Below are 24,461 nucleotides of genomic sequence, written 5' to 3' on the forward strand. Positions count from 1 at the left end.
AAACCCCTAACACACGCTGCTTCGTCTTTACGTACACCTTGTAATTGTCAAAGATTATTCATATGTATTTTCTTATTGGATACCCACAATCTTGAAAAGTAGCAGAGTGAAAATTTCAAGGATGTTGAAGCTGGGAAAGAATAAAGAATTACTCCAATATCACAAGGCTGCTAAATGGTGGAGCTTGGGCTAGAATTCATTATCATCTGATTGTTGGTACAGATTACTGGGGCTATATCATCCTGTCTGCTATATTAACATTCTTTTTTTTTTGAAATTTTTTTTTTACAGAATAAAATACATATATTTAAACACAATTACATTCACACAGATTATTATATCATGGATCATAAGAAAGAGATTAAGTGACTCCCTCTGGAGAAGCGGAATGGAAAATATGCTGAGACAAATAGGAAATTTATTCTATACTTTATCCCATTTTGTATGGCTTTCATTTTACTCTTTAGTATTAACTATTACATTTCAATTTTTCTTAAAAAATTAGCATTATATTAAAATTGTGTATATTATGCAACTAAAATTTATAAAGAAGAAAGCCTTATATACCATTAAATATTTTATATGGCATAATAAAAACAATAACAGCTGGTAAGAATAATAAAAATAATACACCCTCTGAAAATAAGTGAAATATAAAATACATAAATTGGTTAGAAAACAGTGTAACTATATAAATATGTCCTCACAATTTGTTACATCTCAGTGATTCTTCAATATTGGCATTACACCATGCTAGGTGATGTGATAAACAAGACATTATAGACCTTACATTGTACCATGGAGAGAAATGGTTATTAATAATACAATTGTAGAACTGTATTATTTAATTGTACAGTTGCATTATTTCATTATAGTTATCATAAATTCTTTGATGGAGAGGAAATCAGAATCAGATGTAAGAAGACTTCAGCATTCCAAGAATGATGTCAAGTGACTCCCTTCATGGTGGATTATGCACTTCTTTACTATGAGAAATGTTTCTTCTTCAGAGATTCCTTGTTTGTGTATCAATCGTAGATTTTTGGTTTGCAGTTATTCTGAAGTTTTGATATGAGTCTATATGTATATGAGATTGTTTTAAGTTGTTGTTCTCTTAGTTGCAAGTTCATCTCCAGTGTCCTGCATTTGTACCCACCTCTTCTCATGATTTCTCATTTTGGTGGTATAATTGTGCATGGACGATTTCGTATCTTTACTGTATACATACCTTTACTGGTGAGCCTTGTCATTTGTGGAATTTTTGTTTCCTGTTGCTGTCTTTTCTTTTCTGCCTAGAGAAGTTCCTTTAGTATTTGTTGTAAGGCTGGTTTGGTGTTGCTGAATTCTCTCAGCTTTTGCTTATCTGTGAAGGTTTTGATTTCTCCCTCAAATCTGAACGAGAGCCTTGCTGGGTAGAGTAATCTTGCTTGGAGGTTTTTTCCTTTCATCACGTTAAGTATATGGTGCCACTCCCTTCTGGCCTGCAGAGTTTCTGCTGAAAAATCTGCCGATAACCTTATCGGGGTTCCCTTGTATGTTACTTGTTCCTTTTCCCTGGCTGCTTTCAAGATTTTCTCTTTGTCTTTAATTTTGGTCAGTTTGATTAGTATGTGTCTCGGTGTATTCCTCCTTGGGTTTATTTTACATGGTACTCGTTGTGCTTCCTGGATTTGAGTGAGTGGTTCCTTCCCCATGTTAGGGAAGTTTTCGGCTATTATCTCTTGGAATATGTTTTCTGTCCCCTTCTCTCTCTCTTCTCCTTCTGGCACCCCTATAATATGGATGTTGGAGCGTTTCACGTTGTCCCAGAGTTCTCTGAGATTCTCTTCATTTGTTTTCAATCTTTTTTCTCTTTTCTGTTCTGCATCCGTAATTGCCACGCATCTGTCCTCCACCTCGCTTGTTTGTTCTTCTGCCTCCTGTATTCTGCATCTCTTCTTGTTTAAGTTTTATACCTTGTATCTCTTTGGTCAGTGTTTCCTGTAAGTTATCCATCTTTGCCTCCAGTTTATTCCCAAGGTCTTGCATCATCTTCAGCATCAACAGTCTAAAGCCTTTTTCTTGGAGGCTGAGAATCTCCTCCTCACTTGGCTCTTTTTCTGGGGTTTTTCCTTTCTCCCTCATCTGAGGCATAGTCCTCTGTCTTTTCATTTTTATAGGTTTTTGGTGTGGTGACCTTTTGACAGGTAGAAGGGTTGTAGCCTCTCTCACTTCTGGTGTCTGCCCCCCTTGCGGCTGAAGTCAGTATGGGGGCTTGCTGAAGGCTTCCTGATGGGAGGGGCTGATGCCTGCCCCCTGGTAGGTGGAGCTGATTCTAATCCCTCTGGTGGGTGGGGCTTAGTCTCTGGATGAGATTAGAGGCATCTGTGTGCCTGAGGAGTCTTCAGGTAGCCTGTTTACTGAGGGGCAGGGCTGTGATCCCACCAGGATTGTTGTTTGCCCTGGGGCTTCTCAGCACTGACTGATGGGTGGGGCCAGATTTTCCCAAAATGGCCACCTCTAGAAAAAGGCAGGCTGCTGAGTATTCCTGAGAGCTTTGCTTTCAGTGTCCTGCCCTCACAACAAGCCACATTCACCCCTGTTTTTCCAGGATGTCCTCCAAGAACTGCAGTCAGGTTTGACCCAGACTCCTACAGAGACCTCGCTCTGCCCTGGGATCCAGTGCACGTGAAAGTCCGTGTGCACCTTTTAAGAATGGGGTCTCCATTTCCCCCAGTCCTGTGGAGCTCCTGCACACAAGCCCCACTGGCCTTCAATGCCAGATGCTCCAGGGCCTCTTTCTCCCGCTGCCAGATCCCCGTTTGATGTGGGGCTCAGAACTCTCACTCCTGTAGGTGAGTCTCTGTGAACCAGTTAGTTTTCAGTCTGTGGAGCTTCCCACAGGGGAGGAGTGGGGTTGTTTATATCATGAAATCACCCTTCCTACCTCTTGATGTGTCCTCCTCTTTTTCTTCTGGAGTAGGGTATCTGTTTTAAGGTTTCCAGTCCATTTGGGTGGAGATTGCTCAGCCTTTAGTTGTGAATTTTTTGTTTTTAGGAAAGAAGTTGAGCTCCAGTCCTTCTATTCCGCCATCTTCGCTATATTAACTTTCACACATTCTCATGCAACCTAAGCCCATATTCTGATGAATGGATAAACTTTGAGTACATTATGCTAAGTGGAATAAGCCAGTCACAAAGGACAAATACTGTTTAATTACACTTTTATGAGGTACTTAAAGTCATCAAATTCTTAGAGACAGAAAGTAGAATGATGGTTGCCAGGGGCCAGGAGGAGTGGAGAATGACATGTTATTGTTTCACAGCTACAGAGTTTCAGTTCTGCAAGATAAAAAGAGTTCTGGAGATGGATGGTGGTAAGGGTTGCACAGCAATGTGAATATCTTAATATAATTGTTTTCTGTCTTCCCCACTAGAATGTAGTCTCTATTAGGATGGGCTGTATTAATTAACTGTACCCTTACAAATGATTAAAATGATAAATTTTATATTATGTATATTTACCACAATTAAAAATTTTAAAACATTTTAAATGAATACCAAAACCTTTCAAAACAAACACCAAAAAAATCCAAAAATCCCATCTAGCTTTTAATATAAAAGCTTAAATTGCATTTTCAGAGTGATTTTTCAATACCACCTTGACTTAGGAAATTTTTAACCTCTCACTATTCTCCAATACTCTGGGAACTTTTGAAATAATTTGTTTCTGTTCTGGATGTTCTCATTCATTCATTTATCTAATCAGGCAGTCTATCAGTTAGTCAATAAATATTATTGTCTATTCTGTGCCAGGAACTGAGGAAACTGCAATGAATGAGGCAGATGCAGTCCTTGTCTTACTGTAAATTACGTTCTAGTAGGGAAGACAGAAAACAGTCCTAACAGTTAAGTGTAATGGAGAAGTAAGGGGAAGAAGAGAAGAAGGAAATGAAGAGGAGGAGGGGACAACGAAGAAAAATAAGAAAGCAGGATAAAGAATAGGACTTAATGGAGAGGAAAGGACTATTTTAGATTAGTATTCATGCCTTCCTCTATTTCATGGTCAGAGGATACCTACAATTCAAAAGCAAAAGGCTGAAGACTGAAAATAGTAGGTTTAGAGACAGAACTGTGAGCCTCAGGGTTACACCCTTCTAAGAAGAAGCATTTACAAGAATTATGCTTGACTCTTCATAAATCTAATTCCATAGTAAGAGTGTTTGCATAAACACATGAAAAGCTTATTAACAAAACTTCTAACATTATGAGAATTTTGCTCACTTTAACCAAGAAGCTTAAAAAATAAATATCCATCTTGTGTGTGGGAAAAAGACTTCATGGTTTAAAATAATCTTTAACTTCACATCCCTTGGTTAAAAGCAAACACACATATGTCAACCATAGAGAGCATGATTCCTTCAGAATCAATGGGAAAGCAAGGACATGCATTTTCAATAGTGGACATGAAATTCAATTTGATTCACAATAGTCCATGCAGATTTTTCCCAAGTTATTTTTATATTAAGGCATGCTTAAAAAATTTCAACCCAGATTTAGGTTTAAGTTTCCCAGACTTAGTAAGTAATTGCTATAGTAATGAGTTCTTATGTCTTAATTTGGTCTGCTCCAGATGTTAACATCTAGATTGTTTGTTTTTCATTCTCCACCCCTCTGCATTTCCCTATAAATCAGTACATTTGTAAATGTTCTGAATTTTTTTTATATTGAGGGGAGTGCAAGAGAGAGGGAAGAAGTAGGGTGGGCAAGAACTAGAGTCTCACCTGCTGTGCCAATTTGACTAGATAGTCTGCTGGAATGAAGCTAGCAGAGGGCCATTTTTTACCTTCACAGAAGTTATACTGGCCTTTCTACATTTGAAGGAGGGTGTGGTCCTAAAGAAATGTATTCAGGGATGCTGGTGTGCTTCCTCCAGGGGAGGATACTGTATTGGTGGTCCTCTTTAAGTGGTAAATAAAATCCCTGTGGTGGAGTTGGCTGTGCTGTCCACAACTTAGCTTACTCCCTTCCCCCCATATTTATTGAGCCAGGGAAATGAGTCCCATCCTATAAAATAGCACAACTGAGTAACAGTTAGGAAAAACTTGGCCTATACATCCAAGCTAATAAAGTACTATACTGATAGAATATATTAATAAGAACCTGCACTTTAGACCAGCTGGTGAGCAGCTGGATGGCAGCTGGGAGATCTGAGATTGTTCTCCAACAGATAAGGGAAACCTTGCTCAAGGGCAATGGTTTTCAAATTTTAGTGTGCATGGGAATCAGCTAGAGCAACTGCTAAAAATGCAGATTCCATGGTCACAGGTCTAAGAATTCTGAGCCAGAAGAACTTGGAGAGAACCCAGAAATCTGCCTTTTTAATAAGCAACCTCAGGTGATTCTGATGCAGGTGGTGGGAAAACACATTTTGAGAAGTACTGCTCCTCAGAACTACTAATATCATCATTCAAAATCTTTAGCAGCTGAAAAAGATAAATAGGCTTTCAAACCAATCTTTCTGCTTGGTGTTTGACAGCCAAGTACAATCCACAGCTGGTAAAGAGGTTGGATAATGAACACAGATAGGTTTGACCCCTTGGGACAGAATGCTTAAAGTGGTTTGGGGACCTCTGTTTCCCCCTCATCAATAAGGGGGCTGGAAGGCAGCCACAGACTGGGCTTGAAATCCAGCTGGCACAAAAGTTGGAAGACAATCTTCAGTGAGGTCTGGGTTCAATATCTAACTGCTAAAGAGCTTGGCGGTCTGCCTTCTGGTGTGCAGTCGATCTCCAATTGATATGACGCTTTGATAATATATGAGCAGCATGGGTTAAATCCAGAAACTGTGAAGAACTTAAATAAAAGTCCCCAAACCTAAAGTTTGGTCTCCAAATGGCATGGAGTTTGGACAATATTTGAGAATGAATTTAATCCTCAAATGGTAAGAATTTTGGATTTCAGAAATGAGGTCTGGGTTCAATCTCTTGTCATTAAAAGGCTTGGAAGACCAGCTTGGGGGTCTGGTTTCAATCGTCAGATGGTAAAGAGTTCAAATGACAAGAACAGTTTCTAGGTTCAAGTGAAAGCTGACAAACAGCTTGAAATAAACTGCAAGATCTGCGTTCAATCTCAAAATGTTAAGATTTTTAGATAATTGTCATGAGAAATGAGTTCAGCTTGGAGGATTCTAAAAGTCTAGGTGAGGTATCTAGGAATCTGCATCAGATGATTAGAGACAACTTGTGGTCATGATCCACGTGGGGAAAGGATTTAGGTAGTGGCTACTCTTTTCAGATAATGAGAGAGAGGATGCCCAAATACCACTGATCTAGGGCTACATATTAGCCAATGTAGAAAGAAGCTTGAATTCCAGCCACGGGTAAGAAAATGTGTATGTTAAGTACTAGGTCATTGGCTAATTTTGCAAGAGAATATTGTGGGACTTCTCCATATCCATAACCATGGAGATACAGGCACCAGGCCTGGGAATGTGATTCCTGAAATAATGGAGCTCTTGTGCCAGGACTTTGCTGACAGAATGACTGTTTTATATGGTAAGAGAGCAGATGTCTGAAAAGCATTGAAATCTATGATGTGTATTCCTAAGTGGGATGACAGCTGGCACCACTGCATAAAATCTTGTTCCTACTTTTACAGTTTCACTAATACTCGTCTTTCTGATTATTCCAATTTATCAACAAACAGCAGTTTCTGGAACCTTTTTAAAGCATACTCAAATAGCCAAGAGGCAGACAGCTTTCTAAACACCTAAAAATCCACGAGGCTCTTAGACAAAAATGGAACCAGATCCCTTAGGGAAGAAGCAAAAATCAAACCATGACTACCAACTAGTTTTCTTCCTGGAGATCTTTATTCTTTGACCTGACAATTTGAAGTGAATTAAAAAAAAGATGGCTTTATTAGGGGACTGGGTTAGAGCCTGGATATATCTGCCAAAACCTTCTGTGCTTCTTGAATCTGACCATGATCTGAAGAATATGCCTTTTAAGGAATAACCAAGGCTTAGACTTCTGGAACATATTGGCATTTAAGACATTACTATTGAATAATTTGTTATTAATAGGTAACATTTACTGAGCACTAATTATTATACGTCAGGTACTGAATGATATATTTTAGGTACTAAGTTATTTAATCCTTAACATAACCCTGCCCTATAAAATAAATCATGTTACTGTCTTCATTTTATAGATAAGGAAACTGAGATACAGATGTTAAGTTACCTAATATTACAGAGGCATCACTGTGTTCACCATACCCCCTTTGCCTAGGCGCAATGGAAGTCTACATTTCCCAGCATCTCTCACAATTAAGATACAACTAGGTGATTAAATTCAGCCAGTGAGGAATGTAGGCAGAAGTGACAGGCATCGCTTTGGGGCCTAGACTTTTAAAGCATCTGGTACAAATCTCAATTTTTTATAATCCTGTCACTTAGAGACCAGTGCTTCAGATGATAATAAAATGGACATGTGCTGCTTCACATCCCTCAATAAGACTTTAAGCAAAAAGAAACTTAATTGTGTTAAAGTATCTCAACAAATCTAAGATGCTACTGACTGTATCATCCACTATTATTTTATATATCACAGAAAGAAAAAATAATGTTGCCAAATAAACAATGACACTTAGTTAAATATAAGACACACACTTATTTCAGAGAGGTTAATTGTGAAAAAATGACAGAGTTTAGCTTCCTCACTATCAGGACTCAGGAGGCAATTTCAAGAGGCTCCAACTAGTTAAGATGGAGAAATATAAGCTTCAAAAGCGATAATAATTGCATTTAATTGAAACACATGAAATATACTTAAGTTCAATAATCCATAGTGATATTTTTAAAACCAACTGGTCATCTTTGGAGGATGACAGGGAGCCAATTAATATCTTGAAAATTGGCAAATAAGGAAAAATAATCATTTATTTTATCTTTTTTGTTTTAACCTCCAATACATGTGGGAAGTAGATTTTTATAAAAGTATTTCAACCAATAAATTTAAAATAAATGATGGAGTATCACCATCGTGCAACCTCCATGATTTAATGCATTTGGTCACTGAGCATCAATAGCTGCTATCACCATAAAGAAGACAGGCATCATGTTCCTTTTGAAGAAAAACCTCAAAACCAACTATAGATTTGCCCAAAGATTCTATAAAGATCCTGGAACTCTTTCAGGGGATTTATGAGTCCTTACATTTTTAACAATATCTGTGTGAGGCCAGGTTTTCTTCATACACTTCAAATAAAATAACATAATGCAACAAGAGATTGCATGCAAAAACAGATAGGATAATCCAGCTGCCTTCCAATTAAGCCATACACTAAAGGAATTCACAAAAAATACAAAACAATGTAACTCTTCTCACAAAATATTTGTTCATTTTGTAAAATAGTTATTTGTGATTTTTAAACATTATGTTAGCATGTAAATATTATTATTTTTAAATGAAATATTACATAAATTTTTTAACTTTCTCAGTTTTAATTTCTAATTAGAAAATATTAATAAACGTGACTCACACAGACAAAAGCTTTTGGGGAGGGGGCTCTTCAAATTTTTTAAGAAATAAAGGAATCCTGAAATTAAAATGTCTTAGAACTGTTTGATCTTGCCAAAGAGATCAAACCCAAGTCTGAGCAAGCCTTTGCATCCCATTGTCAAATTTCAGGCAATACAGAGGACAAAGGAACATGTTGAAGAGCAATACAGATATGTAATCAGAACAAGTCAGACTATGGCAAACTCTACAGGTCAAATGCCCTGGCTTCTTTCACAGACAAACTGTAGAAAGAGAAAAGGACAAAGAGAGAATATATTAAAAGAGACCTAGAAAACATGCTTTTTTTTTAAATGGGAAAGGCCAAACTACAGTATTTGGGGATATACACACGGATGATAAAAGAGTTAAAAAATAAAAGAAGCGACTGCTAGAGTGGTTACTTTGGGAGGTGGTTAATTGTAAGGCACACTGAAGGGATTCAGCATGAATAAAACTTTTACTTCCTAACCTCAGTGGTGGTTTTATAAAGGGTATTTAATCCTTAACATAACCCTGTAATATAATAACACATATAATAACTCATCAAGCCCTAAACAGTCCACCTTAGAATCAATAAGATATGACAAGTTCCTGTACCACTCAATCCTGTTCAGTGTAGGAATGAGTACAAAGCCTGTCAGTTTAACCATTATGCTATACTGATGGATGTGTTACAACTTGCAAAGACCATTTTTCAACTACATATTTAAAAGAAAATGGGATGCTAGCTATACGCTTCTCGAGTTCTTTTGTCTGCAACTCTCTAACCATGGGTTCCCTCACCTTTTCCTTGAAATCTAAAACCACCTTTGAAAATGAAATAAAGTTTTACATTCTTAGTAAACATGTAAACCTGCCTCCTTCAGACCCTTGAAGCACCCCTATGAAAATCTCTAGCACAGGGCCTGGTATGCTTCTCTGTCATTATCCATTTATAATCTATCTGCCTCCTTGCAGTAGACTTGCACAAAGCAGGTTCTCAGGAAATCAGGTACATACTGATCTGATGAACTTTAAAGCAACTTCTGATTAAAGAATTCCCAGATTTCTAAGCCAGGTGCACAGAAATCCATGCCATTTATCCTGTTCCTCCAACTTATATAGTCTATCCTTTTTTTAAAATTTTAAAGTATAGTTTATTTACAATGTTCTGTCAATTTCTGCTATACAGCAAAGTGACCCAGTCATACACACACACACAACACACACACACATATTCTTTTTCTCATATTATCTTCTTCTTCACTTTTTTTGTTTTGTTTTGGTTTTTGTTTTTTTTCGTTTTTGTTTTTGCTTTTTAGGGCCACACATGAGGCATATGGAAATTCCCAGCCTAGGAGTCAAATCAGAGCTGCAGCCACCAACCTACACAACAGTCACAGCAACACAGGATCCAAGCCGCAAATGCAACCTATACTACAGCTCACAGCAATGCCAGATCCCCTACCCACTGAGCTAGGCCAGGGACTGAACTGCATCCTTATGAATACTAGTTGGATTCATTTCCACTGTTCCATAATGGGAACTCCCCTCATATTATCTTCTATCATGTTCTACCACAAGTGATTGGATATAGTTCCCTGTGCTATACAGCAGGACCTCATTTGCTGGAGGCCAGCTCTGGCAGCCAGGGAGTACACATCCTGATCGGAGATGGACAGCGTCAGTGAAAGAACGGAGACAGCCTCTTTGTCCCTTCTTTCAGGGTGATGGACTGCTCAAATTTTATTGGCATAAGCGGTTGATTACATAGACAGTTTTTCACTACAGATTACATCATAGTGTTAAAAGTACATTGGTTAACTATTTGACTTTGTTTTTTGGTCACATGGTACAGCAGCAATACATCATGTTTTAAAATCTTTAGTCTAACTAAATTTAGTGAGTACAATTCAAGGACAGACACAGCATATCATGTGGGAAAGAGGAGACCCAGCACAAACCATCTCATGGCCAGCTAATTCCCACAAGCTGAAGAAGTTACAAACACAAAAAATCCTGTCTTTAGACTAGTGTCTATCTTCAAAGTGTCCTGGAGACCCAGTACAAACCATCTCATGGCCAGCTAATTCCCACAAGCTGAAGAAGTTACAAACACAAAAAATCCTGTCTTTAGACTAGTGTCTATCTTCAAAGTGTCCTGGAGACCCAGCACAAACCATCTCATGGCCAGCTAATTCCCACAAGCTGAAGAAGTTACAAACACAAAAAATCCTGTCTTTAGACTAGTGTCTATCTTCAAAGTGTCCTGGAGACCCAGCATAAACCATCTCATGGCCAGCTAATTCCCACAAGCTGAAGAAGTTACAAACACAAAAAATCCTGTCTTTAGACTAGTGTCTATCTTCAAAGTGTCCAGAGAGACAGTGTGAGAACATACAAATCAACTTAGCCAGCTACTGCTAAAAGTTTCTAAAATCAAGGACAAAACTCACAGCTGGGTTTCTTTTGATCAAGAATAATATATGTCTAACTTCTATAGACTTCATTAAAATCCTAACTCTAAATTTTACTGTATAACTGGTTAGTAGATAAACATTATGTTTAACTAAGTTGGATTTAAATTGGGGAAAGTCCTTTAGAATGAAATTCTTATTATATTATTATTATTATTATTGTAATTTTGTTAAATCACAAATCACCACAGGAAAATAAGAATGGGAAATAAGAATAATAAGCAAATAATCAGGAAAGACTGAGGAAAACTGAATAACAAATAAAACAACAGAAAGACTAGGTCACCCAAGAAACAATCCATGTTCTCCAGCGCAAACATGGAAATTGCTTTCCCAGGAAAGCCCCAATTCTTCCCCATAAACATCAAAATGAGAGCGGTGTAACCTGAGGCCTGCCCTGAGCTTGTACCATACAGGCAGGCTTTCATTCTGACCAGAGGCCCACCTTCGGCATGTACCATTCAGGTGAGCTCCCTTCCTTGGTTAGGAACCTGCCTTCAGGTTTTTCTGCCATCAGGCAAGGTCCTTTTTTTGAGTCCTAGCATCCCCTTGGCTCTCCGCACTCATTCTTATATATTTTAAATGTAATAGTTTGCATCTACTAACCCCAAAGTCCCAGTCCATCCTACTCCCTCTTTCTCCCCCTTGGCAACCACAGTCTGTTCTCCATGTCTGTGAGTCTGTTTCTATTCTGTAGATAGGTTCATTTGTGCCATATTTTAGATTCCAGATATGAGTGATATCTTATGGTATTTGTCTTTCTCTTTCTGACTTATTTCATTTAGTATGAGAATCTCTAGTTGCATCCATGTTATTGCAAATGGCATTATTTTGTTGTTTTATGGCTGAGTAGTAGTCCTTTGTGTATATGTACCACATCTTCTTAATCCATCCATCTGCCAATAGACATTTAGGTTTTTTCACATATCTTGGCTGTTGTGAATAGTGCTGCAATGAACATAGGGGTGCATGTATCTTTTTGAATGAAAGTTGGAAAGATGCATGTAAATCAATGAAGTTAGAACACACCCTCACACCATGTTAAAAAAAAAAAAACTCAAAGTGGTTCAAAGACTTAAACATAAGACAAAACACCATAAAATTCCCAGAACATAGGCAAAACATTCTCTGACATAAATTGTATCAATATTTTCTTAAGTCAGTCTCCCAAGGCAATAGAAATAAAACCAAAAATAAATCAATGGGATCTAATCAAACTCACAGGCTTTTGCACAGCAAAGAAAACCATAAAAAAAGCACAAGCTATGTAATGGGAGAAAACGGTTGCAAAGGATGCAACCATGCAACAAAGGGCTTGATCTCCAAAATATACAAACAAGCTCATACAACTGAACAGCACAAAAACAAACAACGCAATCAAAAAAATGGGCAGAAGACCTAAACAGACATTTCTCCAAAGAAGACATACAGATGGCCAACAGGCACATGAAAAAATGCTCAACATCGCTAATTATCAGCTAAATGAAAGTCAAAACCACAATAAGGTACCACCTCACACGGATCAGAATAGCAGTCATTAACAAGTCAAAAAATAACAAATGTCGGAGAGGGTGAGGAGAAAAGACAACTCTCATACACTGTTAATGGGAGTGTAAATTGGTACAACTACGGAAAACATTATGGAGGTTCCTCAGAAAACTAAATTTAGAACTACCATGTGACCCAGCAAACCCATGACTGGGCACATATCTGGACAAAAATTTCATTCAAAAAGAGCCCATCTATTCTTTATTTATGCACTTTTCTTAAATACATGCTTGTCTGTTTATAACCTTATGGTATGTTGCTTGTCTGGTTTATATGATGGAAGATGAAATAACAGCCTCAAAATGAGAGAGAAAATAGAGAAACAACTCAAAATAATAATTTTTGAATGATTGAAAAATAATAACATAGCTAATATTAAAAAAGGAAGGTAAGAAGGAAAGGAGAAAGGAAAGAAGAGAGGGAAGGGCGGGGGGAGAAAGAAAGGGGCAAAGAAAAAAGAAATAGATACCTTACCAGAATTTTTTTCAATATAGTGTATGTATCAGTCAGAATTAAACCAGAGAAGCAGAACCAGTAGGAGATATATATATTTAGAGGTTTATTACAAGACTGTGCTCTTGTGGGGTCTGGCTAGCAAGTTAGAAATGCATACGACAGGCCATCCATAAGGGCAAGAGGAAACTCAAAGGCACAGACTGAAGCTCATGTCTATAGGTAGAATTTCCTCTTCCCTGAGGAAGCCCTCACCCTATTTAAAGGCCTTTCAACTGACTGAATCAGGCCCACTAGAAATACCTAAATTAATCTCCCTTAAATTAGGTCAAATGATTATGAATTTTAATCATATCTAGAAAATACTTTCACAGAAATATCTAGATCAGCATTTGACAGAAGATCTGGAGACTTCGGCCCTGCCAAGTTGACATATCAAATACCACCATATTTTAAGACAACATCATTATTAATACTCAGAATTTGTCTCAGCTACATGACAAATTATTTTAAGATAATAGTGACAAGAATTTTTGTGTTGGAGAGGCTTAGAGGCAGCTAAGTGGGTTAGTGTGGAACCTTAAACAGAATTTGCATTGTACTTTACATAAGGTAGGGAAATGACAACTGTCCATTTCAAAGAATGGAGCAAGAACCAGAAAATGATGGGGGATGCTAAAGCTGACATCAATGACAGCCACTGGCACTACTACTATTGTCTATTTTACATGCATAGCAATAAAAAAAACAATTTCGGAACTAATAAAAAAGTCAAAATAACTGTTAAATCCTGAGAGAGAAGAAATTGGATCTAAAAAGCATACAAAAACCTCTAAAAATATGTAAGGTTTATTTATTAATTTATTTATTTATTTTGGCCACATCCACAGAATGCAAAAGTTCCCAGTCCAGGGATTGAACCTGAGCCACAGCAGTGACAACAAACCACAGCAGTAATAATGGCTAATTCCTTTTTTTTTGTCTTTTGTCTTTTTTTGTTGTTGTTGTTGCTATTTCTTGGGCCGCTCCCACGGCATATGGAGGTTCCCAGGCTAGGGGTTGAATCGGAGCTGTAGCCACAGGCCTACGCCAGAGCCACAGCAACGTGGGATCCGAGCCGCGTCTGCAACCTACACCACAGCTCACGGCAACGCCGGACCCCCAACCCACTGAGCAAGGGCAGGGACCGAACCCGCAACCTCATGGTTCCTAGTCGGATTCGTTAACCACTGCGCCACGACAGGAACTCCCCATAATGGCTAATTCTTAACCCACTAGGCCACCAGGAAACTCCAAGATTTTATTAAGAAAAAAAAAAGATTTGGAGTTTCCATTGTGGATCAGTGGTAATGAATCAGACTAGTATCCAAGAGGATGTGAGTTTAATCCCTGACCCCACTCAGTGGGTCAAGGATTCTGTGCTGCCATGAGCTGCAATGTATGTCACAGATGTAGCTCAGATCTGGCATTGCTTTGGCTGTGGCAAAGGCCAGTGACTGCAGCTCCAATTCGACCCCTAGCCCCAGAACTTCCATATGCTGCAGGTGTGGCCCTAAAATAAATAAATAAATAAATAAATAAATAAATAAATAAATAAATAAATAAAATTTAAAAAAGATTTGAAGGAAATTTGATAAAACACTGCTATGTGACAAATCTGGGTAGCAGATGAACAAATATTCATTGTATTATTCTCTACATTATTCTGCATGCTTTAAATATTTTAAATCAATAAGGCAACAGAGATCCTAAATGGCACAACAAAAAGTTAAACTTAATCAACATTTTCAGGACATTACATCTAAAAAAATCAGAATATACATTCTTCTCAAGTGCACATGGAACATTCTCAAGGATCAATCACCTACCAGGGCACAAAACTAACCTCAACAAATTTAAAAATATAGAAATTATTTCAAGTATCTTCTCTGACCACAATGGCATGAAACTAGAAATCAGCCACAGGAAAAGAAACTGACTACATGGAGACTAAACAACAGGCTACTAAAAAACTAATGGGTCAATGAGGAAATCAAGACGAAAATTAAAAAAATATTTCGAGACAAATGATAATGATGACATAACCACTCAAAATTTATGGGATGCTGCAAAATCAGTGCTCAGAGGGAAATTCATAGCAATACAGGCCTTCCTCAAAAAAGAAGAAAAATCTCAAATCAACAACTTAACCCACCACCTAAATGACTTAGAAAAAGAAGAACAAACAAAAGCTAAAATCAGCAGAAAGAAGGAAATCATAAAGATCAGAGAGGAAATCAATAAAACAGAGATTAAAAAACAATAGAAAAAATCAATAAAACCAAGAGCTGGTTCTTTGAAAAGGTAAACAAAATTGACAAACCTCTGGCTAGACTCACCAGAAAGAGGAGAGAAAAAGACTCAAACAAAATAAGAAATGAAAAAGGAGACGTCACAACGGATACTGCAGAAATACAAAAAACCATGAGAGAACACTATGAACAATTATATGCCAACAAATTTGACATCCCAGAAGAAATGGACAACGTTTTAGAGACTTACAGCCTGCCAAAACTGAATCAAGAAGAAATAGATCAACTGAACAGACCAATCACTAGAAATGAAATTGAATATATCATAAAAACACTCCCTACAAACAAAAGTCCAGGACCAGATGGCCTCACAGGCGAATTCTACGAAACATACAAAGAGGAACTTATACCCATCCTCCTTAAACTTTTCCAAAAGGTTGAAGAAGGAACACTCCCAAAGACATTCTATGATGCCACCATCACCCTAATTGCAAAACCAGACAAAGATACCACCAAAAAATAAAACTGTATGCCACTATCTTTGATGAATATAGAGGCAAAATTTTTCAACAAAATTTTAGCCATCCGAATCCAATAACATATAAAAAAGATGATACACCACAACAAAGTGGCATTCATCCCAGGCTCACAAGGATGGAACACACCCTCACACCATGCACAAAAATAAACTCAAAATGGCTGAAAGACTTAAATATAAGACAAGACACCATCAAACTCCTGGAAGAGAACATAGGCAAAACATTCTCTGACATCAACCTTACAAATGTTTTTTTCATGTCAGTCTCCAAAAGCAACAGAAATAAGAGCAAAATTAAACCAATGGGACCTAATCTAACTGACAAGCTTTTGCATAGCAAAGGAAACCAAAAAGAAACAAAAAGACAACTTACAGAATGGGAGAAAATAGTTTCAAATGATGCAAATGACAAGGGCTTAATCTCTAGAATGTACAAGCAACTTCTACAACTCAACAGCAAAAAAGCCAATAACCCAATAGAAAAGTGGGCAAAAAACCTGAATAGATATTTCTCCAAGGAAGATATACACATGGCCAATAAGCACATGAAAAAATGCTCAACATCCCTGATTATTAGAGAAATGCAAATCAAAACAACCATGAGATACCACCTCACACCAGTCAGAATGGCCATCATTAATAAGTCCACAAATAAGTGCTAGAGAGGGTAGAGAAAAGGAAACCCTCATGCATGTGTTGGTGGGAATATAAACTGGTACAACCACTATGGAAAACAGTATGGAGGTACCTTAGAAAACTATACATAGAAGTACTATATGACCCAGCAATCCGACTCTTGGGCATATATCCGGACAAAACTTTCCTTGAAAAAGAAACATGCACCTGTATATTCATTGCAGCACTATTCAAATAGCCAAGACATGGAAACAACCCAAATGTCCATCAACAGATGAATGGATTAAAAAGATGTGGTATATATACCCAATGGAATGTGTGGAATGTTTGGTTTTTTTCAGCCATAAAAAAGAACAAAATAATGTCATTTGCAGCAACATGGATGGAACTAGAGACTCTTGTACTGAGTGAAGTAAATCAGAAAGAGAAAGGCAAATACCATATGCTATCACTTATATCTGGAATCTAATATAAGGTACAAATGAACCTTTCCACAGAAAAGAAAATCATGCACTTGGAGAATAGACTTGTGATTGCCAAGGGGGAGGGAGTCGGGTGGATGGGGTGCTTGAGGTTAATAGATGCAGACTATTGCCTTTGGAATGGATGAGCAATGAGATCCTGCTGTGTAGCACTGGGAACTATGTCTAGTCACTTATGATGGAGCATAATAATGTAAGAAAAAAGAATGTATGCATGTATGTGTAATTTGCTCACCATGCTGAACAGTAGAAAATTGACGGAACACTGTAAACCAGCTATGATAGAAAAAAATAAAAATCATATAAATAAATAAACATACTTTACAATATGAAAAAGATATCAGTATACTATATATTTCAAACAAATTCCTACTAAAAATAGTTAAAATTGTTCCTAAAGTTACAAGTTGGAAGTATTTTTTTCTCTCTAAGCTCCCATAGTAATTTTTACTCTCACCTATGTTTCAAATCCTTCTGTAACTGATTTTCATAGATTTGTCTTGTCAAAGCCATGACAGACATGGATTTACGTCCCAGCTTCATAGCTTACTAGTTCAGTGAAAGTAGAAAAATTACTTATCCAGTTAAGCCTCAGTTTTCTAATCTGTAAAGAGAAGACAATAGTGTGTATCCAGTCATTTTATTAAAATACAACAATAATGTACATACAGTCTGGCACTTAAGAGCTGAATGGATTATATTATTTGTCTACCTTATAACATAATTATCTTTTTACATTTTCATCTTCTCTTTTAGGGAAGGATATAGACCTTCTCTCATTCATTTTTATATTCTTCACAGCAGCTACCACAATGCTAGGTATTCAAATGATTACAAATGAATGTGGGGAAGTGTCCATTCCTCTATTTTATCTATGCTACTGACCCTCTAACCCTTAGCTAACCTCTTATTAGGCAGAGCTCTCCTAACAATGCACATAGGGGCACATATTTGGATCTCATACATAGTCTTCACCTAACTACAGGGGTTTCGAAATTTATGTTCTAGTCTGTATTTAAAATTCATAAGCCACCTAGAGAAGTTAATATAGGCCAGTTCTAGAAATAAGTCAGGGAGAAATATGTGATTCATATTTTACTACACAGCGTCTTTATTAATGTAGGTAATGAGCCATATAAAGAACATTCACTTCATTCATCTAGACATAATTAAAATACAGAAACTTCATAAATTCAAGGCCAAAAACAAAGCTATCTGACATTATGACTAAAAATTTGAATGCAGAACTTATAAGTAATCTGCTCCTGTTACTGACATCTGGTAACTCAACTCACCTAGCTGCTGCATTTGACATCAGTTAAGGCTCTAAACGCTTATCAGATTCAAAGCCTTCCCAAAACCTCACTAGTGTTCTGTTCTTGAAAGATAAGATGAAGATAAAAAGAAACATATTATTAAAAGGTGAATAATACTTTTGTAACCATAAATTAAAATTCATCATTATTAATACATTAAATATAATAGAAAATGCACAACATTCAAGATATCATACTAAGTTCTAGGAGGCAGACACAAAGATGAAATGATCTGGAACCCAGTCTTCCAGGTCATTAAAGTTTATTATTAGAAGAGATAGGACATAACATAAATCTTTATAATGAAAGGTATGCTGGTTAAGTGACCCAAATAAAGTACAGTGAAAATTCTACTGGGGTTCAAAAAAGGCAGGACTTACACTTTCAGTTGGAGGAAGAGGTGATGATGGTAAAAGAAAATTTCCAAGAGGAGGCACTTACGATTATCTTTGAGAAGCAGAAATGGAAGGAAGTAATTACATTTTAAAATATTTTACAAATCATTTTTAAAACATACATTTGCATTTAAATTTTTTATCTAAAGCTTATAACAATCCTGTTAGATTTCATTTTTTGCAATAGGACATTTAAGCTTGGAGAAATTCAGTGACATGTTCATGATCCTATAGCTAGTGAAATTAATCTCAAGTTGTCTTATTTTATGTTCATTATTCATTCTAGTAGACAAATTATCCTTTAATTTAAAAAATCTCCATCAGGATGGAGAAGAAAATCATGCACAAGGGAAACTGAGTTAATAGTTCAGCTGAGCCAGATTATACAATGGGTAAAAGGAGAAGAGCGGAAAATATGTCTGGAAGAGCAAGCTATTGAGTTTGGACTTTATCCTTAAATGTGAAAAAGTTCTGAGTAGAGGCATGCCTTGAAGTCTGGAAATATAAAGACAGAATAAGTCTGATAGTACCATGAAAACGGATGGGAGATGTGATAGGCTAGAGGCAGAGACAGCAATTGGGGGCTATTTCAGTATTGTAAGAGAGAGATAATAAGTGCTTGGGTAAGAATGATGACAGCGGGAATAGGGAAGAAGGGGCCAGAGACAGCTCCAAACCTTCAAGCCTGAGTGGTTCAGAGGAGGATAGTGTCATCAATTTAAACAAATGCAGAAGGAAAAAAAACGTTTGGGAAGAAGATGATAACTTGACTTTTAGTCATACTGAGATAACTGAAACTAGTTAAAGAAATTAGCATGCTTAGCCTGGAACTAAGAAAATGAAAGGAAGTCAGGATAGCCATGTGTATTTAAAGGTCTGTCACCTAACTTTAAGAGGGAAAAAGTATTTTAATTTACTGTATAAAATACTGTATTAATCATAATTCTTGGTTCATAATACACTCTATTATTTAGTTAACTAACACTTTATGAACTCAACACTCAGTTTAAGAAATGTAGTAAATTAATAAGAAGTGCTTAATAAATATATTTTAAAAATAAAAACAAAAGAAAGAAATGTAGTAATAATGGAGTTCCCATTGGAAACAAATCTGACTAGGAACCATGAGTTTGCAGGTTTGATCCCTGGCCTTGCTCAGTAGCTTAAGGATCTGGAGTTGCCGTGAGCTGTGATATAGGTCGCAGATGTGGCTTGGATCTGGCGTTGCTGTGGCTGTGGCCGGCAGCTGAGGCTCCCTAGCCCAGGAACCTCCATATGCCACAGTTGCGGCCCTAAAAAGCAAAAGAGAAAGAAAAAGAAAAAGAGAAGCGGAATAATGATAATAACATACATTTAACTATATGCTCCTTCCCTATCCCTTCCCTCTTCCTCTCTTATAGCATCTGAGTAGTTACTCTGAGGTAACTACTACCCCAATCTTTTGTTTATGATTCCCTTAGGGTTTTTAAAAATATAAGTTGGTAGCAGTTCCTTTGTGGTGCAGTGAGTTAAGGATCTGGCATTGCCAATGCAGTAGCTCAGGTTGCTGCTGTAGCACAGGTTGGATCCCTGCCCTAGGAACTTCCACATGCTGCAAGAACAGCCAGAAAATTGATAGATAGACAGATAGATGACAGATGACAGATGATAGATAGATAGATAGATAGATAGATAGATAGATAGATAGATGATAAAAATATATTTCTAAAAAGTGTATTTCTTAGTTTTGGTTATAATTTATTTTTTTAAATCATAATTTTTTATATTCATGCTTTAATCTTCTGGAACTTATTTTTTTTTCACCCATGTTGCTAAGATTCACCCTCACTTCTATGTAGCTGTAATGCATCTGTGGAATCCTATTGTCTTGCCCCGGGAATTGTAGCTATGAGTGAAATAGGGGCAGCAATTACTCCCCTGAACGTATTTCTCCATAAGGGTTCCTTTTTCAATAATTCTCATGTAATATGCCAACATAAGGGTTGTTAAGTATATGACAAAAAGTACACTGTCTTCCTCCAGTAGAATGTGAATTCCATGATTTTTGGCAGAGACTAGTCTCCTTACTCCATAGTATATCTCCTTGCCCAGTTCATAATAGAGAGTCAAGAAATATTTACTTCCATACACTGAAGCAACGGGAACTAGTATACAGAAACATTAGTAATTTACAGATAGTAGGTCATCAGAAGATACTCTCTTTTTATATGCTTACCTAGGAGCAACAACCCAGTGCATAATCTAAATGCTTATGGCTATGGTCTCTGTCTCCACAAGTCTGCTAGTATAAGGGACAGTGTTCAGCTGGATGAACTGGTTCTGGTTGAGTTTGCCAAAAATTTGCCTCATTATTTTATAGTCATGTCAATGATGTTAAGAAGGATTCATCAAGATTTAAATCATTTCTAACTTAAAATTCTACATTGGAAAATATAAAGGAATATATTTCCTTATATTGGAAAATATAAAGGATATAAATGAAACGGTTGATTAGAAAGTAGAACCTGACAGAGAACACGATGTATTCTCAATTATGACAAAACTGGAGTGAAACTGGAGTGATATAGTTAATTCAAAGGTTATTTGTATTTGACTTTAGGATTTGGGTACTTACGTTTGAATATAAAGAGGTTTTGGAACTGTATAAAATTTCAATAATTAAAGTAAAACATAACATAAAGATCAATGTAAAAGAAAAGTTCTTCAAATTACCTATGTTCTGCTAACAGCTATTCACATCCCCATTCTTACTGTTGAAAGCAAACATAACATCACCTCTCATGAAAAACCAGCATTCTGTACAAATCTACGAGTAATGAATCTTCCTTTCTCTATAAATATTTAGATATGTACGTTGCTCTTTCCCCAGGCTAGGGAAAGCGTATTCAAATGTTTTAGTCCTAAATCCTCCAAATGAGGAGTTTACTACCTGGTAAGCAAATGTAAATAAAATCCTGAGTCTTTTGACTTAATTCTAGATACATGTATTTCTTCTTTTTTTAGAAAATGTTATTACCTTGTTTGTAATTCTGGCTAAGGACAGATTCTTTTCCATTCCAAGGATGAACGTTTCACTGGAAGATAGGAATTCCTTGGTGCTTCTAAGGAGTTACCAGTGGCAAGGATTTATTTATGTTAGGCATTAATTGATCTGGTGCTATTTCTAAGTTATGTGAGTCACTTTCCCTCTCTGGGCCTAAGTTTCCTCATCTGTAAATTAAGGAAGTAGACCAGATGATTTCTAAAGTCTTTTCCAGCTCTGACATAAGTTGCTAAGTATAAAAGGGGGGAGAGCATCCTCAGAAGGCATTTGCAAGGTTAAAGCTTTTAGTGAGAACACTGAGTGTATACGGAATGGTAAGTCTCTTGACCTCATTAAGAATTGCTTACATTTTGGGGTTTGGGGCTATGTTTGAGTTTATGATATTAAGCTATTCATATTCTTATGTGTTTTTGATGATTATTTAAACGATATCCATGTCAACAAATAATTTCCTTAGAACTTGACAGTAGATTGAAGAATTGACCTTTGTCAATTTTTGACTTGTCCTTTGGAGACAAAGACAGAGAAATATTAATGAAATGAAAAAGTCAACGCCTAGATTAGCAGTAATCACAGAAGCAACACACTTGAATCCAAGTCCATACCAGGATACCAATCAGCCATGTGACCTTGGGTCTGAGACTTCAGCATTTACTTTTAATACTAGCTACCACATATTAAATGTATACTATGTTCTTGACATTATGTAGGTTTACATTACATATACATTCCTAATACTTAATCCCTACAACAAATCCTGAAAAAGTGGCATTACTATTCCCATGGTACAGATGAGGAATCTGAAACTCAAAGTGATGACAGTATTTGAGAATATCAAGATTCTAGATTTAGTCACCTTCTGAATAAAAACTCCAACCTCCTCCTATTACCAGATTACATCAAATCAAAATATTTATTTCTATTATGTGCAAGGTAGGCAGCTGTCAAGTGCCATTAAGATTTTTAATTTCGGGAGTTCCCGTCGTGGTGCAGTGGTTAACGAATCCGACTAGGAACCATGAGGTTGCGGGTTCGGTCCCTGCCCTTGCTCAGTGGGTTAACCATCCGGCGTTGCCGTGAGCTGTGGTGGAGGTTGCAGATGCGGCTGGGATCCTGTGTTGCTGTGGCTCTGGTGTAGGCCAGCGGCTACAGCTCTGATTCGACCCCTAGCCTGGGAACCTCCATATGCCGCGGGAGCGGCCCAAAGAAATAGCAAAAAGACAAAAAAAAAAAAAGATTTTTAATTTCCTGGCTGAATGCGTAGCGAAGTATGACTCAAATGAAATGGTGGGAACTCGTAAAGCTGTAACCAGGAGGGGAAAGGTGGTAAGGGTTGGCTAGGAACAAGGGAGCTGCCACAGAGTTAGTCAGGGATGAGGAAGACTTAGAGAGAGGGAAATAAAAAGCAAGTTGCCAAACTAAGTTAGGAGTATGGGGTCAGGGCAGGAGGGCTCATTGCTTTACTTCTCTCAAATGAACATTTCAGTGCTGAAGATTGGGTGAGTAGCCTAAAGATGACTTTCAACCTCAGTTTCTCATCTCCTTTTTACTATTTCTAACAAGTGATTGGTGGAAATTATGGCATCTCTGGTGGTGTACATCTCCTGTGTAGACCTCTTTCCTGAGCACCAAATCTATAGAGCAAATCACAAAGTTTTTGGTTAAAAGACTGACATATGAGTATTACAGAAATTGACAAATTTTCTTGAAAAGATTATAATCTCTAAAGGCCATTCTCAAGGAGACATTCTAAAAGTGTTATGAGCAATGGCTGCATTTTACATTTTCCATGGTGACCCTTTGAGGAACAATCCTCAACTGAATGCATAAATCCTGTCCTTGGTCCAGTTGTCTTTTTTGTTTCTGACTGAATTTCATTACTTTTCAGTCACACCTGGTGTGTGTCTCTGATGTGGCTGCTAGCAGCCTGGACAATGGACTTCCCGTCTACTCTCTAGTGTGTCCTGGCCACTGCACAGGTGTGTCATGGACTAACACAAGGTTGGGAACTGGGTCTTTTGCAGGATAAAGGCAGCTGGAGTTTTTAGAGCACAAGCTTCTGCTCATTGCCTTGGGACTGCTCAGTAAAGTAACATAACTTTTAATTACCAGTAGTTGTGTCTCCCAACCAATAGGAATTATTTTCCATTCCAAATATTTCCCTCGTGAACAGATGTAGAATAAGGGGCCTTGGCCATGGCATGTAGTGTAGGATTTCTGTTTCCTATCAAGCAAGATAACTTTACAGATTTTCTTTACAGCTAGAGTTCATTCACCATCAGAAGGAAGTTTGTCATAGCTAATTCTGCCGAGAAATATATTATTATAAACTCACTGATAAAAGATATTTATTTCATTTTACATGGCTTAACAAGAAAATAAGCTGGGATAAAAATCTTATAGCAGCTTTTGAGAATTTTAAAAAAGAGGCAAACCCAAGTTGAAATTTTTGATAGCTATATAATACCCTGCCTGCCTACCTCCTGGGATGACTATACAGATCTATTCATCTGAAAGTACTTTGAAAAGCAAAATGTTCTGTTTAGATCCAACCATAAAATTACTTGACCATGAAGAAATTTAAACTTAATGACTTTATTGTACCATGGTGATATATTATTTTGTTACTTTGATAGTTACATTAAGAAATATTAAGATCTTTCACCCCCTCAAATATAACATTCTTTGACATTAGTTAGAAATTTAAAAGCATAACTGCTATTTTATGTTCAAATTTCATATTTTGGATTTTTAAAA

The 24,461-nt window shown here is 37.0% G+C and overlaps 1 protein-coding gene across 4 annotated transcripts in view; it reads right to left on the minus strand.

Annotated features, from left to right (window-relative positions):
- HPSE2 (heparanase 2 (inactive)) overlaps positions 1–24,461 on the minus strand; it is a 726,022-nt gene that overhangs the window by 350,551 nt on the left and 351,010 nt on the right. The window lies entirely within an intron of this gene.

Source organism: Phacochoerus africanus, chromosome 15 (assembly GCF_016906955.1).
Source record: "Phacochoerus africanus isolate WHEZ1 chromosome 15, ROS_Pafr_v1, whole genome shotgun sequence".
Taxonomy (NCBI): domain Eukaryota; kingdom Metazoa; phylum Chordata; class Mammalia; order Artiodactyla; family Suidae; genus Phacochoerus; species Phacochoerus africanus.